The sequence below is a fragment of the Capsicum annuum genome, unplaced genomic scaffold, assembly GCF_002878395.1.
Source record: "Capsicum annuum cultivar UCD-10X-F1 unplaced genomic scaffold, UCD10Xv1.1 ctg4835, whole genome shotgun sequence".
Taxonomy (NCBI): Eukaryota; Viridiplantae; Streptophyta; class Magnoliopsida; order Solanales; family Solanaceae; genus Capsicum; species Capsicum annuum.
In genome coordinates this window covers 575,349-594,676 of record NW_025856049.1, presented here as the reverse complement: position 1 = coordinate 594,676, position 19,328 = coordinate 575,349, and positions in this window count along the sequence as shown.

The window sequence follows — 19,328 nt, the reverse complement described above, 5'->3', positions numbered from 1 at the left end:
AAAATTAAACTTACTCATTTGGGTCCTCATGCTAGAAACCAACTTTGGAGCATACCGCGATAACTGGTGAAAGTTTAAGGAATACTTCTTGACTGACATCTTACCTTGCCTTAGATTGGCAAACTCTTCTGCCTTAGCTTCCCTCAACTCCTGAGAAAAAAAGCGGTCCAAAAAAGCATTGGAGAAATCCTCCAATAGTGATGACTCATCAGTGTCACCCCTTATATAATATCATTCCTCGTTGGTACGCCACATCCTTTATCTGATAATCAGCAAACTCCACACCCTTCCCATTTGTGGAATGCATAATATGAAAGATCTTTTTCATCTCATCTAGAAAACCTTGAGGTCCCTCCTCCACCTTAACACCAGTATAGGTAGGAGGGTTCAACTTCATAAACTGGACAACCTTTGTGGCCTTAAATGATGGAGGACAGGAACACCACGCTCAGATAAAGTAGGTACCAACTGTGCCAACATATGAAAAGAGTGATGAGACTCAATATTTGTCATTTCAGCCTGAGGAGCCCGAGAAGGACTAGAGGGAACTGGTAGAACTTTAGAATAATCTAGGACTGGACCCCTAGATCGAGCATTGATCCTATAAGTAGGTCGTACCCCATCCATATTATCCCCAATTGGGAAAAAGGAGTTTTATGAACTTCAAATTTTTGAGGCATGATATGGAAAACAAACGAGTGGGAATTAGAGAATAATTCAGGACTTAGACTCCAAGCTTGATAATCGAATACAAATAAGAGAAACATTCCTAAATGCCTTGTAGCCTTTCCTTTATGATTGTGGCGCACTACACACCCTTAAAGAGACTACTCGACACAACTTTGTTGACTCCCAATTGACTATGAGCCTAGGGCTCTGATACAATTCTGACATAAACCAAACAAGGGCCTAGTCATGTTGGACTCCTCAAGCCCTGCCGGGACTAGAGACCACCCCCCAATGCACAACCATAACCAACCTACACCCAATGTTGGATGAATTCCAAGTATATATATAACATAAAAAAATATAACAATTATAAATCAAATACAGTCAACCAGTGTGAGCCCTAGTACCAATACCAATGCCAAGGATAACACCATTGCCGACACTATCCACACCAACCCAAAGTAGTCCCATAAAGCCTATATCCTAAAGTAAAACAATACCCAGTCGGGATATGTCCCTGATCATAGGCAAAACCAAAGTCTAAGAAATAATAAAGTATGTAGAGAAGTCTATAACATGAAATGGAGCCTTCTAGAGTATGGAAGCTTACTACTTCAATCCGATATGAACTATCCCCAAATTTAATCATTAAGCAGGAGTAGTATGGCCTATTCCTATATCACGTAGGAATACAATCCCTGAAGACAGTTTAGCGGGTGAATGGTAGCATGTACTCAAGATAAGAACAAAGTAATGCCAACATTAAAAACCAAGTAAATAAACATATACAAGCACAACCATACATATACATATCTAATCCATGTCGGGAAAGAGAATTGAGTTAAGCATGTCTTTAAAACCATTAACTTGGGTATATGTAGCATAACCATCCTAGAACCACCCATGGGCTATATAGGTCCGATGGTACCCCCTGAATAGGTCCTAGTACGTGAAGCCACAAGAACTAGAGATATCATAGGGGCAGGGGATTCCTGTGTACCCTTCACCCTTATGATACATATATACAAGTATAACTTAGGGGATTCCTGTGTACCCCATAAGAATATGGTCACCATGACCAATCCTTATGTCTGCAAACATGATTTTCCAATATCCGTCCATTGGACTCACACCTTCAACGTTAGCTATCACAACCTTTTATTATTGCCCAATTAAAACCATTATCACATAACTAACCACCAATTCCAAAAGTTATTAACCAAGGCTATAAGAAGAGGTATCGTCATACCGACTATATCTTGTAAGCAATGTCCTTAGTAGATCACTTCGGGGATTCCCATGTACCTGTAGTTTCCATTATTAGACTCGCTTATAGGACTCCCGTGTATGCCACAAGGTTTTAAATTAAATCCATGACCACCAAGGCCTTACCATTTAGTTATTAAAACCATCTAACCAATTTAGGTTCTATTAACATATTATACCATGCAAAGTTTTCAATTAAAGTCCAACTATATAATAAAAGCATTCTCATAGGCATTTCAACATGTTTGTGGGCATATAGTTTCCAAACCAAAAACCAAGTGCCAATTTACCATTCCCATGAAACCATATGTACAAACTACTATTTTAATCTGAAAACCATACGTAAAAACATGGGAAAATATAAATCAACCATTAATAACCGAAACTCCCAACATATAAGTCAAAACCCAAAACCATATCACTATTATTCCATGAAAACCATTCATAAAACATTTCTTTAGTTGAACTAACAATGAAGGAGGAGCAACATACCTTAGATACCAAAGAAGATGGAGAGAAATGACCCTTAAAAGCCCCAATTTATATGCGTGATGAAAAACCTAAGTGTTTTTGACCTTGAGGATTTGGGTGTGTTTGAGAGTCTATTTGACCTTCTTTTTATAGCTAATGATGCCCTATGAAAGTTATAAGATGTGGGTTTTAAGTTGGGAAGTAGGGGAAATATCTAAAATACCCTCAACTTAAAAGCTGAAAAATATGTGCAGGAGGGTACGACTCCCCCTTGACTCGTATACACCACTTACAAGTGGTATCCACCACTCGTACCATAGACAAAAATGGTGGACATCACACACTATCCACTATATGACTCCCCTTGCCGAAATCATACCCATAGCATACGAGTAGTACCCATAAACCGTCATCAAGACATAATCAAAAGAGGTTGACACTGTCTAACCTACGAGTTTTCTATTATCACTCGTACCATCTCTATAAAACTTAGGTGAAACCCCTTCATACCTAGGATAGTAACTAAATAAAACCACACTAAGTAACATAAGACTGAGACCCCTAAAATATACCCTATCACATGAAAAATACCCCCAATCGTATGATGTCCAAAAACTCATACTCAAGAAATTTTATAAGGATCAAAACGTAGGGTGTTTCATAGAAACAACGACCCTAGACCGGTTCTGAACTCTTGGAGTAGGATGAGCTCCGTCCACATTGCCCTCAGACTAGACGAAAGAGTTCACACGGACATCAAATCTTCTTGGAGACATGATATAAAAGGCAAACAAAAAGAAATTAGAGAGATTCAAGATCTTAGACTCTATAGCTTGAAATAGAACAACAAGAAAGGGAAACATTCCTAAATGCCTTGTAGCCCCTCCATGTAAGTGTTGTGCACGGCACTCCCATAAAAAAGACTCTACTCAACATGTCTTTGTTGGACACCCAATGACACCAAACCTAGTCTCTGATACCATCTTTGTCATGACCTGAACCAAGGCCTTACCGTGAAAGGTATCTCAAGTCCTACATGGACTGGAGATCACCCCCTTTACCTAACCAGGCCAACACAACAACCCTAATGTCATATGAATTTCAAACATATAACAAGATAACATAAAGGTAAGCTCAAAGCTAACTAAAATATTTCTATCATCTATCATTCTAAAATTAGCCAAAATATCTGACCAACGTAACCCAGATCCACAGTAGTCCAAACAAAGCCTTCTAAACCAAAACCAAAACTGAATATCAATAAAGTGTCGGGACATGCCCCCAACAATAGCCAAAATAAGTCTAGTAATCTGAAATACAAGGAACCAAAGCACAAAATATTGGCTTTTGATGTATGGAAGCTCACCACTTCAATGTTAACTTATGATTTCAATTTTGAGTGTAAATCACCGTGCAAGAGAGGAAGAAGTATGGCCAATTCCTACATTGCATAGGGATACAATGTGCGTAGACAGTTAGTAGGGTGAACACTAGAATGTAACTTAGTGATAAGGATAACGTAATGCCATGATCAATAGTTTCAAACTCATTAAAAATCCAATGCACATTATCAAATGGATATACATATGTATATATATCACATGCCAAGATAGGGAATAAGGTTTAACATGCACTTTAAAACATTAACCTGAATTGTGTAGCTCAACCATCATAACAGACAAGGCACCAATGAGCTATATGAGCCCAGCTCTCCATCAGCTATTAGGGCCCCAGTGCGTGTAGACACAAACCAAAGGATATACATATGAACTATGGGGGACTTAAACCTCCCTGCATATAATGGTGACATGAGCACCAACTAATGTAATAAGATATGGTGGAATCGAACCGTCGAATCATAAGATATTAATAATAAAGGGGACTCGAGTCACTCGATCATATTAACCACTGCATCGACAATTGTGATTTCCAGTGTTTGTCCCTCAAGACCTCCACTTTTACAACTAAGCTACACAGTTCTATTTAAAACCCAATTAAAATAATTTAACACACAATTCCACTCATTGTACCACAATTTACATTTAGGCACACATTTTGGTATCATCATACCAACTTCACGTGAAAGGTATTATTAACATGCCAAATTGATGTCATTACTTAGGGAAATCACAATCCCCTTGGTTCAATAACGCAATAGATTTTTAAAACGCCAACCCACAAGGTTCAATTCAGCATCATAATGCAATAGTTCATGATAGTTAAATTCTTATATTTCTCATAACTACAGTAATTTCACAAGGTAGGGCTGGGACAATAATCACCTCAAAAGTCACAAGTATAGGGAAAATCATAATTCCCATTTCATTCATCATACCCATGCACCCATAAGTTCAAACCATAGTTAAAACATGAGTAATGCACAATAAAACTATGGGAAAAATTAATTAGCCATTTGTGTCAAAACCCCAAAATCATGTCAAAACCCTCAAATTATGTCAAAACCTTTACTTTTAATCACGTAAATAACTATGAAATTTTATGAAATAGAGATATTAAGTTTAAGGGTAGAGTCACATGCCTAAAATATCAAGTTTTACGAAGAGAATTTAACTCTAGATCACTTGGATGATCAACTTGAAGAAACCCTAACTTGACTTGCTTGAGGGAATTTAGGAGAGCCTTTTAGAGCATTTGAGAAGCAACTTGGATTAATTTCTCAGTATCAATGACACCCTAAAATAGTTATAAGACGTGGGGTTCAATTTGGGTAAGTGGGAAAATATCTAGAATGCCCTTAACTTAAAAGATAAAATAGTGCCACCTTTGACTATAGTCCACCATCGACTCATAATCAGTCCTTACGACTCATCACCATGAGTCATAAATAGGAAAGAACCACCAAAGCATCCTATACTGTTGAACTTAAGACTCAGCCACATGACTCATAATGGGACCCTACGGCTCGTAGGTCCCAGTTATAATCAATGCATAACCCATTATGGTATATACTGGACACCTTATGATTTATACCCCATGACTTATAACAAATCCTTATGGCTCATAGTGAGCCTCTCATACTTAGAGTACAATCATGCCACAAACTTAAATGATTTAGTTACAACTCATCCCAATGACTCATCATAAGTCTTTACGACCATTACCCTTAAGTCATACCTGAAATCATAACTTCAATACCACTTTCTATACACCTTATGAATAGGGTCTTATAACCCATGCAGACACCCTATGACTCATATGGTAAGTCATAGTCAAAGAAGTGAGCTCAGATTCAGATAAACTTCAAGGACCCAAAACTCGAGTCATTATAAGAGGACTTCCTATAGGGTACTTTGGATGAGAATGTGGGGATTAAGGAAGAAGAAGTATGGTCCTTGATAATATAGTGCCTAAATAGAATGGTGCAGCCCAAGTACCTATGTGTCATGACCTATCAGGTCATGATGGCACCTACTATAACCCACTAATAGGTAAGTCAACATATAGTCCAAAACTACTAGTGATAGACTATTAAGAGAAATAACAAAAGCAACCAAAAAGGAATCAAATAAAGAGACTAATATAAAGGTAAAATCCCAAAACCTGATGGAGTCAGTACAAGAGCTTCTAATAAAATAGGAGCACAAGTGAAATACAAAAAATAATATATATACAAAGGTGTCTCCATATAAAAACAAAGATTAGTTTAATAATATGAGGAGATAGCAGGAATACTCTATACGTCAATAGCTCACTCCATATCTCCAATCCATAGCTACTCTGTACAATGTAAAATTCAATGGAAATAATTCATGCTATGATCTGCAGGCTATAGAAGTGTAGTATGAGTACCAAACATGTGGTACTCAGTAGGCATAGACCTATTAATCTCCAAAGATAATGTAGTCATATATAACTTATAAATCAGGAATATAAACTAGAGAAAACTATTAACAAAACTAAATATAATAATGCTAACAGAGAAATAATGGTAAACTATCCTATTCTAATAGTATTAAAGAACTAAAGTGTAATACCATTTATCACTAGCCAATATACGAATAAAGAGTGAAAGAAGGATATATAGTAGTAATAAAAGGCTAAAAGATACATATACAATATGAATAGATATGGAAAGAGAGGAGTATATGGTACTACCATGTAATATATATACTCATATATAAAAATAAGCTCAAAGGTAATAACAAGGAAACAATCCTAACATCTCGAGGATCATAGCCAAGTAAGAGAGCTAATACCAACATATTCTAGTCTAACCAAAGTGCGGCTAATCATGAGATAATTTGGAAATAATTACTCTTATTTTAATAGAAAGAAAGAAGTCAAAAGTGTGCGGATAATCTCGATTACCAGTATATAATCATCCCACCATAAACTAGCCATAATATCCGATAAAAAAGTAACTAGATAGTTTGGACAATAATTACTTAACCGGGCCCCTGTAAGCTGGGAAGGTGTAACCAAGAACTAAAAAAATAGTAACCATAACTTCTACGTATGCAACCCCTTATAAGACTGATAGATATACGCACCAAATAATTATACTGGTGATAGGCAATGCATATGAATGAATGAATGCAACATAAATAAGAAAGACCATGTCTAATCCAAGTGCCATAATATACCACGTGTATACACCTCCTCTATCTCAATAGCTCGTAAAGGCAAGAACTACGACAACCATTCTTTTACAGCATAGTGGCTACCAAAGAGATATGCATAAGTATAAAAAGAGCTCAAACTTGAATCGAGGCTAAAAGAATATAAGTTTATAAATCCATTGCCCAAGATCGACATTGGGACTAAATAAACATAATATCATAGAAAGGGTTGAAATCTCCTTCGATTGAAGTAAATAGTATTGATAAAAGAGTTGATTAATAATTGAATGAATCAACCTCAGTTGAATTTTGAAAATTACAGATTTAGTTTTAATAGCTTATAATTCATTAAATAAGGTGGTACAATTCTCGTTGCAAAAGAATATATATGAAAGGTAAAAAGTGGGAATAAATCTCCCTTTATAGAAGTAGTAGTAAAATCAAGGTTTTAGTTGAATCGTACCCCTAAGTGAGCATGAATGCACTAAAATGTATGCAGCCATCACTAGTATCCAAAAAATACAACCATAACTCCTAAGTATCTATAAGCTAGAATGTCATCCTTTTAAGGATGAAATACTCACTTGGAGTCCAACTAGTATCATAATCATGGCCTCGGGCTCAAAAAATATAATTAACATTATAAAGCCTCATAACTTAGAAAACTACAATAATCAAGGGCATAAAATCACCACAAGGAGCTAATCACAGAAATACCACTGAATTCACTAAGTCAAATGGTAAATCTTATACAAAAGGATCATTAACATCAATCTATGGTTAATCATGTCTAAAATAAAGGATAATATAGTTCCATGGTCATAATGGGTATCGTATGCAAATGTTTGGGTCATATTTCAATCCCAAATTCCCTAAATAGGTTAAGTCATGCTATGCTAGTCATAATCCCATCCTATAATTCCTACCTAGCATGCAATCTATACAATATACAATCTTGTATGGAAAAGTAGATTGAAGCCAATCTCAATGCTGAACAACAATTTTGAATCATCCATGAATTGCTCGTCTTGACTCTACTATTCCAAAAATTTTGCCATGCTATTAAAATCATCTACACATTAATATAAGTAAAAAAATACCCAGATTGTAATATAAAACTTTGAATCTTAAATTGGGTCAAAAATAGGTTTGTTGGACTTGCTAACAGATTTCCAAAATTGAATCCATCTGAGGTCCCTCAAAGTACTAGGAATGTGTGCTCAAAAATTGAGAAAAATGGAGTACAAATTAGGTCCCAAATCAGCCCCTAATGTATAAAATTTCAATACTAATTTCTAAGAATTAATAAAAGAAAATGATTGAATTTGACAGGGTAAATAATGGAAATTGGGACATATAAAGAGGTGTTAATTTGGCTTACCTTAGCCTCAATGGATGATTTCCTAGGATTCAACAATATCAAATTGGGACTTAGAAAAAGGTGGAAAAATATGCAGATAGGGATTTTTAAAAGATTGACTACTATTTGAAAATTTAACTGAGGTTGATTCATTCAATTATCAAATTACAAATCGACTACTAAACTCATTCAAATTTTCAAAATTACAGATCGACTACTAATTCCTTAACACCAAAAGATTCAAAACAGAGAAATAAGCCCAAAATCTAAATAAATTGTCTGATAATTGAATCGATAATTCCAACAAGTTATAAATGTCTTGTAACCATTATAGGAAGGCTCAAAATGCTATAAATGCATGAAAATTAAGAAAATAACCTAGAGGGTCATTACAATATCCACTACTAAAAGTAATTTTGCTTGTGAAAGTCATTGGACAAGAAGGAATGAGCTCAATATATATACCAATATCCTAGATAACTAGTGTCTGCCACCCTAATTCCAAACCAAGTGCTATGCAATCTTCATTCGAATATACCTACCGTTATCCTCTAGAAAATCCACCAATTTAATAATAATCAAACTTTATCAATGTATCTCACAACCACCAACAGTACCATAAACATGTACAGTGACATAGTGCATTTAAATCAACAACACTTGCCAAATATCAAGGCCCATTTATCAATCACGTCACAAGTTATGAGTGTATCACTTACAAACATGTCTTAAGAACAAATCAACAGATTTTTTATTCAAGCATTATAAACCAACAACTCATAAACCACAAGTATGTTTGAAGACTAATTAAAAGATAATCCGTTAAGAGCACACACAAAACTAAATTGAGTCTAAGCTTCAATTTTATAAATATGCAAATATATGCATACTTTCACACATCTACAATTCATCCCTAGCTACAATTCATCCCTAGCCTAAAGTCTAGCTACAATACTATTAAATCCTTAAGTTTAAACTTAATGTATACCATTATAAAAGTACAATCAATATTTCACGTACAATAGTAACCTTAGTTTATTCATTCTACAATAGGTTATGTTATAGTGTCTATCCAAATCCTTCTCAATACTCATGTTAACACATTTTTCCCCTTCATACTCAACATGCTAGGTCAATATATAGCAAAAAGGACATGTAATTAGAATACACTAAACACAAATTAGATAATTGTTTTTATTAACACCAGCTTATACTTATAACATATTATAAATGTCTTATAAATACATATCATACCTTTAGATATTCATAAATAAGCATATTACAATAGGTCATAAATTTGTATAACATTAGTTTCATGTTTTATCCATCCAAATAACATGTCAAAATGCCTAATCATGCATTCTCCCATCAATTCTATACAATGTATGCATTTAGCAAATTTAAATAAACTACCCATAAATCATAAGCTACTTTAGCCAAAGATCTTGGAACAAGAATGCCACATCAAGATTTTATTTTCCTTTTCTTCATGCTTCACAAAATCCAATCATCTAGTAATCAAGAAATTATAATAGTAATTAATTAATTTCTCTTCTACTAAATACTTAGAAAATTCAACCCACTAATTTAATCCTTTTTCATGGTCTACAACATTATCCAAGGGTCAAGTAACTATTAACTAGTTCTATCATACTCAACTCATCTCAATAGAGTTTTAAAGCTAAAGATCTCATCTTTATCAAATTCAAGGTCCCCTACCATCAAAATTCATGTTTTAGAATTTTGAGTTATTCTTTGATTTTTTTCTTACCTTGTAAGAAGAGAATATTCCTTATTTATGCTTTCTTAGTCTTCATGTAATTAAGGGGGATCTTCTATTCTTAGGTGCATAGACTAAAAGATTTCCTTTATTAGTATCGAAGATGATTTAGCCATCCTTAGTAGGATAGTTGACTTATGAAATACCATTAAGGCGGAGATAAAGATTGTGTCCCCCTCCTTTTAGTTTTTAAGTTTTTTATTTTATGTCAACTCTTGGGGGGTGTGGATCAATCGATAAGCGGTGAGATCCTTATATTAATTTTGTTTTATTAAAATAAGAATAAAACTTCATGCTAGGATTCGTTAGTTAATAGTCTAGAAGTAGTTCTAGGTTATATTAACCTAATCCATAGGTTTTCCAAAATTCTCATGAACATAGGGTTTTAAACCATAATTCCACCATTACAAATCATTTTACTAATTCAAACATGTTATTAAATTAAAAGACAAAAAATATAATGGATGAAATTACCTAAATGAATAATTTTCACCCCTCACCATGGAAATCGCCCCTCTAGGGTTGTCGAATGACGTTTTTGTGTTTTGGAACTATTTTTTTAAACAAAGGTAAATATACTGAATGGAACCCATTATAATAGCCAGATCATGTTATAGCAGCCTTGCACTGCTATAACAATCTCAAATTTTTAGCATGGATAATTTTTCATAAAATAGTGATTGATTTTTCTCAATCTTAACTAATTTTTTTCCATTCCGTTGTTAGATAAAATCATCATGGTTTGTATCTTGTGACTAGCTTGATCCCGTAGGATGTATTTCATCATTAAATAGAATGTCATCTACTTTTTGATTGATTTTTTATTTTAATCTATCATAGAATATCCTATCTCAGGACTTGTGATTTACTTTATTTAGTAGAATGACTTCCATAATGCTCCCATGGAGAATAATCTTCCTTATTTTGTTGATGACACCAAAAGAGAAAAAGTAGTGCTTTTTTACATCCTTGAATGATGAGGATGTTGCTCCTCCTAGGATGGCTCCCTCTCATCGTATGGCATATATTTGTAATATTGAGATGAAGGGTTGGGTAGGTGATGTAATCAATCTTCAACTAAGAATTTCACCAACCATCGGAAGTAATTCCATAATGATAAAATGACATAGATACAATACAATAAATTGAGTAAAAAAGAATGTATAGTATAATGTTCTAACCAAAAGAATATAATAATGCAAGAAACAAATGTGTGCAGAAAAAAGAGATAGCATAGATATAGCAAGTGATTAACACTAGAATCAAGCTAGTGAAGTAGCAACATAAGCATCAACACAAAATAAACCTTAAAATATTCTCCTCTTCATTGTAAAAAATAAAATTTAGGAAGGAGGAGAGAAGTCCCAAAGGGCCCTCAAATAGGGGAGAGAAATCAATAATAGAGAAACCTAAAATTATCTAAAAAGTGATTTAGGTGTTGATGATCCCTTTAGAAAAGTGATAGTAGGTTTTTTCAGTGAGCTTGGACACAGAGGAGTAAGAGTTTTGGAAAGCAACAATAAGATCATTTCAGGACACTTCAATAATGGTAGCTTTGGAGTCGACTGGATCAATGACTTTGTTGATGGACATGACACCTTCATCTTTGAAATTATCAAGCTGAATCATCAATTTGCTCGCATCTACTTCATTTTTCATTTTGAAGAACTCCCGTACTCATTTACTAGCATTGATCCATGCATGCTTTACCTTGGTATTCTTTCATAGATAACTTTTAATTTGTTTCATATCTCTTTTTCAGCATATCACGTGGATATTTTGTCATACTCTAATCTATATACTAAATATAAAGGCAAACTATTGCCTATAGCGTTAGTTTAAATCAACTTTTGTTTTTTAGCTGTGACTTCAAAGATTTCTATTATCTTAGATGGTGCTGTTATAGTTGTACTTGTAATGCCATATTTGCACTGGCGGTACTACATCTGGGATAAGGGAAATGCGCCTGCGAGATTAGGGGAACATGGGTTATTTTACTCTTATAGATGTTTGATCGTTGTCATGGTACAAATCCTATAAGGCTTTGTCACACCTACAACTCTACAACTACAATGCCCCTCATCCAACAACAAAGTCTACTTGTTTAAGTGACTACCACTGAAGCGAGGAATTTTATGCGCCTCCAATCAGATCTCAGATAGCTAAATCATAACAGTGGGGGCTTTTATTTTCTAGTTCTATTTTTCATATCTTCATTTTTGGTCTTAGAAACTCAATTTTTGAAGATTCAAAAGGTGTGTTCCAATTATTCTTTTTTGCTTCTAATTTCTATACTATTTTACATATTTCCCAATAAATTATTAATGTTTTCGTCCTCAAATCTTAGTTTATCAATTGAAAATTTTTGAGATTTTAGGGGTAAAGTTAAGAAATGATATTTTGATGATTTGAAAGTTGATTTTAAATTAGATTTTTATAAAATTTCATATTTTACTCCTTAAGTATGGTTAAAGTGATTTTCAAATAAAATTGTAGTTGTTCCCTCGTGGCGTAGGGTTAACTTTTGGATCAAAAAAATTAAGAATAACCATATGGGTATCTATGAATTTATTTTCTTAAATAGATTATTTATTTGATTAGACTAGATTCCTTTGTAGACTATTAAGAAATGTAAAATATTAGTGTGAGTAGAACTTTCTTTAAGAGAAGTTGAGACTTTTTTTGACTCTTTTTGAATTATTTTTTTTTGTCACCTGTATGTATATGGAGTAAAAACGAGATTAGGGTTTGGTATAAGACGAGTATCTACACATGTACCAGTGCTAATGTAAAGAGGACAAATTAATAAGTGACTTATTTTGGATGTCTTCCCTTGTTATTAAATACCTGACTTATTTTGTGAAAAGTACAATATTAATTTCAATTAGGTAGGGGTTGATATTGACTATATGTTTCTTGATAAGAATGATTTGATTAATCTGGGAGCTAAAGATTGATAATATTTGGGCTACTAGCTGATGTTTTTGAGTTCAGTATGGCATTGTGTTCTTAGATTGTAATATCATGTTCCTCTATTCATTATGAAACATCCATGCTAACTCATCTTTATATGCTAACATCATTAGAGATATTTTGAGAAAAGTGATCTAAAAATGATTTGCATGCTTAATTGGAAAGTGTTCTATGTGGATTTTATCAATATTTTTATTTGCATGCCTAATGCAAAACTATTTCAGGTGACCCAAAGTGAAATAGTTTTGGGTGGATCAATAATGTGTATGTCCGATGAAAAAGGGTTTGGGTGGCTATATGGACTTTTTGATTCCTCTATTGGTCGAAACTAGCTATACAGTGTAACTGGGTATATAGTTAGCATATCTTGCATCATTGCATTCATCTCATCACTTACAAGTGGTTGGTATTGATATTGTTATGCGTTGTGATTTAGTAGGTTGTTAATATACTACTATACTAAGCAGTTCTAGACTTGTACAGTGTTGATTTCATATTATTGTTGTATACCTTTTAGACTAGTTATCACCATTTCTACTAATAAGTTTATGTGATTTGCATTAGATGAGGGAAAATTAGGTTGTTCTCACTATCACTTTGAATTAGAGTCGATTAATGATGTTGCCGAGTACATGTAGATTAGTACTCATATTTTTTATTTCTCCATTTTATGTGTAGTGATTAAGGTAGCTATTTTGGGACATTAAGTATGAGTTATCCATTGACATTACTCATATCAAAATTCAAAGGAAGCGACTAATTAATTCATTTCTTATTGGATCTCCTATATTTTGTTATTTTTGTCTTTTTTACTTTTGAGATATTTTAAGACTACTATTGTATTGATTCTATTATTAGAGGCTTGTACTTGTGATGGCCACATTTTTGAGATTATTTTTGTCCTTTATAGTTCTTCATTAGGTTATTTATGTACAACAATCCAAATTATTGTTCTACTGAAATCGAGAATAGAACCTTCACTTATTTTCCCTTAGATCAAGACTTGAAAATATAGTGTTGTCCTACTTTTATGCTTATTTTAAGTGTGCTGTGATCTAGGAATGTATAGTTGTTAATGGTGTATTGCTTGGTGGTTTTGGTCTGATTTTATGTTAAAGAGCGAGTTTAAAAAGTCGTAGAAACTTCTAAAACATAAAAAGGGGTTAGTAGAACTCTGGTTATAATGAATACTGAAAAAGGGTAAGTTCATAATATTGAATTTTTAGAAGTGTGTCGTGAAATAGCCAGTATTGAAATTAAGTCTCGAGTAACTAGTTGGGGCTTGCTGTAGCATAGAAATGCCATTGTAGCGATAAAAGCATACCCGCAGTGGTAGCCACAGTTAGCCTAGGATCCACTGCAACAATAGATCCATCATTGCAGCAGTGTCCCTATTGCTATAGCAACCAATATGCAGTCCATTAGTTTTTAAAAATAAGAAATTCACTTTCTATTTCCACTTTTAAAATGTCCAAGGGCTTAGACGGAGGCAATTTTCTTCAGTTTTAGGATTTCATCTTTGAAGTAAGGTTTCTTTACAACCCAAACTTTAATTACTTTTTTAGATTTTTAGAAATTGTGAGAATCATAAGCATAGTGCAATTTGAAGATTAGCCCTAAATTATGAACTAATCAAAACTAATGGGGATTTAATTTATTGTTAGTTGTTCTTTATCCTAGGGTGCTACAAAATACTTCCTAGAATAGAATTCTTGTTTTTATGTTAAATATGTAGAATTCAAGAGTATAAAGGGCAGAAAACCCTAAGATTATAGGCCAGGGAAAATCTTACATTAATTTAATGAATGTGAGTTCCTAACATTTAGAAAAGGTGAAATATTATGTCAAGAATTGTGTAATTATTGTTTATAGATCAAGAACAGGTTGAGATTGAAAGAAAGGTCAAGTTTGTGGCTAAAATGTGGTTTTAAGAAAGGAATCAAGGTAGTTTAATGTTTAATTATAGTAAATACTTGCTTAACTCGGTGCCTATATATGAGTTCGATGGTTGTGATTACTTTTAGGAATTACTTGTGATTATTAATTGTATCATGCATTGACGTATGTTATGAGATGGTATTGAGAAAATATATTTATAGAGTGTCGCATCTGCACTATTATTGAATTTGGTACCATGCTGGTACTGATACATAGACTGAGCTTGTTCCCTGAAGGTCATACCTGAGAGTCCTTGTAGACTCTAGCATGTATGTATATCTTTCATCCATGCAATATAAATATATATATATATATATATATATATATGTATGTATGTATATATATATCTATATATATATGTTATGGGATCATTGTTGTAGAATTTCCCTAAGTGAATTTGATGTACCTATATACTTGTATTCCTGATGAATTAAAGTGTTATGATTTTATTTGATTGTTAATTAATTGTAAGTTATGTCATGATCTGTGAACTTGGATTTGACTTGCCTATTTGTATGTGCTGATTTGAGTAGGCCGATGATGCCTAATAGTACTTAGTGGATGTATTGATACTACATGTAGTCTTCTTTTTATTGAGTGTAGAGGGTGTTATATCATTTTAGATGCGACCTCGAATCTAATTCATGATTTTGACATTAATTCAAGGGTAAGCACTATGTTCGAACAATTATTAGATCATTCTCGTATTGTGTGTGCCCTTTTATTCAAGACTAAGACATTTCATTATTTAGTATTTTGGATGATACTTTAGACTTAATTTTTGGATACTGTTTAGATGTTCTTATGTAGTGACCTTTAGATCCTAGGGATTATAATAATTAGATACTTCCATACTCTATTTTAATTTATGTGTATTAATTTAGTATTTCATTTGGTTGATTTATATTGTGTTTTAGTAAGTTAATGGTAATTATTCAAGGAAAATGACTATTAAGGGTCTGATTTAGTTAGTTATGGGTTGGGTTAGATAGTTCTCCCTTCGGAGTGTTTGAATGACTACCATTCATGACCAATTGAATAATGATATTATGTGGATCAGTTGAAGCCTTATCTATATTTTTATTTTTTTTTTGGTATTTGATAGATTTCTACTATTAGGTGTTGGGTTATCTTACCTATCCCAGTTGATGAGATAAGTTCCATTATGACTTGAATTTCAGGTCATGATATGTTGTTATTAGAGTGTTAGATTAATTGATCTAAGATGTACAAGGTGAGTCTAGAAGAGTCTTGCAGATAGATATGGAGACATCCATTGTCTATCTACAAAAAGCTACAAGCATTTGCAAAACCACTTTTTTCTTTCTTATTATATGAACTTGATTTAATCACTTTTTAAGATTTTTTGTTCCTTTCTCTCATAGATGGCGAGGACTCATGCTATTATGGAGAGAGATCAAATTCTTATTCTATCCCCATGCCTACTATCCATGATGTGATGAGAAGGAACATAGTAGAGGTCATGGAAGATCTTGTGATAGCGGTACAACTCAAATAGCTACTTGATTCCAATTAGAGATAATCTCAATAGGCAAAGTACAATGTTGAGGTTGATCAGGTCCTAGTTGAGGAGATACACCTGGGTTAGACTCAATATAACATCCCGAAGTTTTTCCTAGCTAAATTTTTATCCCTAAAGTATCAAGCATTGGCTTTTATAATGATTTATATATTTTTATTGGTAGAATCCCTTAGATTTCAAATTTTTATTTCGCAGATGATTGAATAAGTTTTACCTCGACATAAGATGCATCCAAAATGGACACTCAGTGAAGGAGTTATAGGTAATTTATGTCGTAGTCATAAAACAGCATCATTCCTGTCCTTGGCGCATCACGAAGAGGGTGTAAATTATGATGGTCAATTTATAGTGGGACTCCGTGATGGTGGAGCATGGAGTGGGCCAAATTCCCATTCGTCAATTTCTAGTGAGCCACCGCGATAGTGGCGCATCGTGGTGGCCCATGAAATTGGGCTCCCATTTATATTTTAATACCGGTATCATTAAGGGTATATTGGGTATTTTCCCATACCCTTATTAGTACAAACATGAGATTGCAACCGCAATTGAGCATATTATTCATACATTCACCAAAAATATTTAAGAATACTCTCTAGGGTTCCATATTGATAATCCAAATAAATCAAGATTCAACTGTGGCTTTTCAAAACAAATTGAAGATTTGGAATCCCCAAGTCGTGGGGATCAAAAAGCATCCTTTAAATTTCTAGATAGAGGTACGTGGGGTTTATCCTAAAAACTACATGGGCTTAAAACCATTAGAACATGATTTTAAGATTTTTGTACATGAATTTCAAAGGGTTATTAGAATCTGTGATCTATATTACGTACTCCGAATGTTTTAATGTTGCTATTATTTTGACCTTGTGGTCCTATCCCTAAATTGATTTACATGTATACGTATATGTATGTAATTTGAGATTTAAGATCGATGAGAGCATAAATTATGAACTCCCTCTCGTGTATTGAATTAAAGATTATGGTTTTGTGATTTGAAAGATGCTTTTGCAATATTATAATATTTGAGCTTATTTGAAATTATTGAGAGGGTGTTTCTTGATATAAATGTGTTCTTGTATTTAAGAGAAAGAATTGTATGTGAATTGAGAACTTTGAAATGACCACCTTGTACTATACTACTGAAATGCTTGACAAAGATGAGTTCCTTGCATGTGTTTACATGAGGTTTTAGAAAGAGTTTATTTGAATTGAATTATTGAAATGGTGGTCCCAAAACTTGTGTTTTGAAAATAGAGATTTACGATAGACTAATAATGGCTCAGAGATGTGACTTGCAAGTCAGTGTTATGACGATACCATATGTATTTATGCCATAACAGATTATGATTTTGCAGCATATTTTCAGAGACTGTATGTTTTGATAGAGTTTTAAAAAAGGGCTTAAAGAGGGTTAGGTAGTTACCCGAAGAAGGCGTGAGTTCAAGCAACTCTTAGCCTAAAACCGTATTTGCCGATACGGGTAGATTATTATCATACGCTGGCAATGGCCGTGTGGCATAGTAGATTCAGAGACTCCGACCCTTGTGGCACACTTGGGTTGGGGGCTTCGCTGCCGAGTTAATGGAAGTTTCCATATATCCCATGGAATTTTTCAGAGTTGTACGTTATACCTAGCGTAGAAGTAACACAGATTTCTCAGAGTTGAGATGATTTTTACAGAGTCTTTAAAATGCCCATGTGAATTCTTACTTTATGATATACTTATGAACTATTTTAAATTGCTCTCATCTATATTGAATAATAAATGATTATTTTAGATATGCTCTGTGTACCAATTCATCTATATTGACCCCTCTTCTCCCCTACCTCTCAGGTTTTGAGACTTAATCTAGGGGTCTAGATAAGCAGTAGATAATTCAAACAGCTGATCAAATTGTGCAGTGGTGAGCCTTCTCTATTCCATAAGGCCTGTCTTTTTAGAGTATGTCACTTATTTCAATTTTGTTCTTCTAGGGGCCTTGTCCCAATTTTAGACAGTTGTCAGATTTTCATGTAGTAGAGATTTCATAGACTGAATCAGATGTTATTTAAATATAGTTGATTTAGAGTTTCCATACTTATGTTGAATTCAGAATTGACCATGTTTCCATAGCAGATTATGTTTCCACATCTTTTTTTATTATATGAATGTTGTGCATGATTACCAAATAGAGAAAGGTGTTTCGGGCCTTCATGATTTAGGATGTTCGTCAAGGCCAGGCCTTCGTTCGGGTTGTAACAAACTTGGTATCAAAGCACGGTTCATGGTCCCAGGGTATCTGCGATCGGGTAGAGTCTTGCTTATGGGCGTGTAGCGTGCGACACTTATAAGTAGGAGGCTACTAGGCTCTTAAAATGTTTCTCTTCTTTATGATTTAGTTCATACTTCAGAGTCTAATTTGTCCACAAATCAATGACCTCTTTGCTTTTCAGAAAAATAGCGATGCCTCCCCATTATACCAATATTAATGCTAAGGATGATAAAGTCCATCCTACCCATGGGATACGAACCCATAATAGAGCTCATACCCTAGAAGATATTCCTACTCTGGGAGTACCTCCTGTACCGACCAGTCCTCCCAGAGCTCCCCGAACAGGGGCCAATAGCACTCATCCTCATGAAGAAGAGGTTTCTAATACTTAATTCAGACATTCTATTCACATTCTAGCACAACTGGTAGCCGAATAGACTTAGAGGTCGGAGGATACTGGGTCAGCGTCTGTTACTTCTGAGGCTACTAGGGTGGG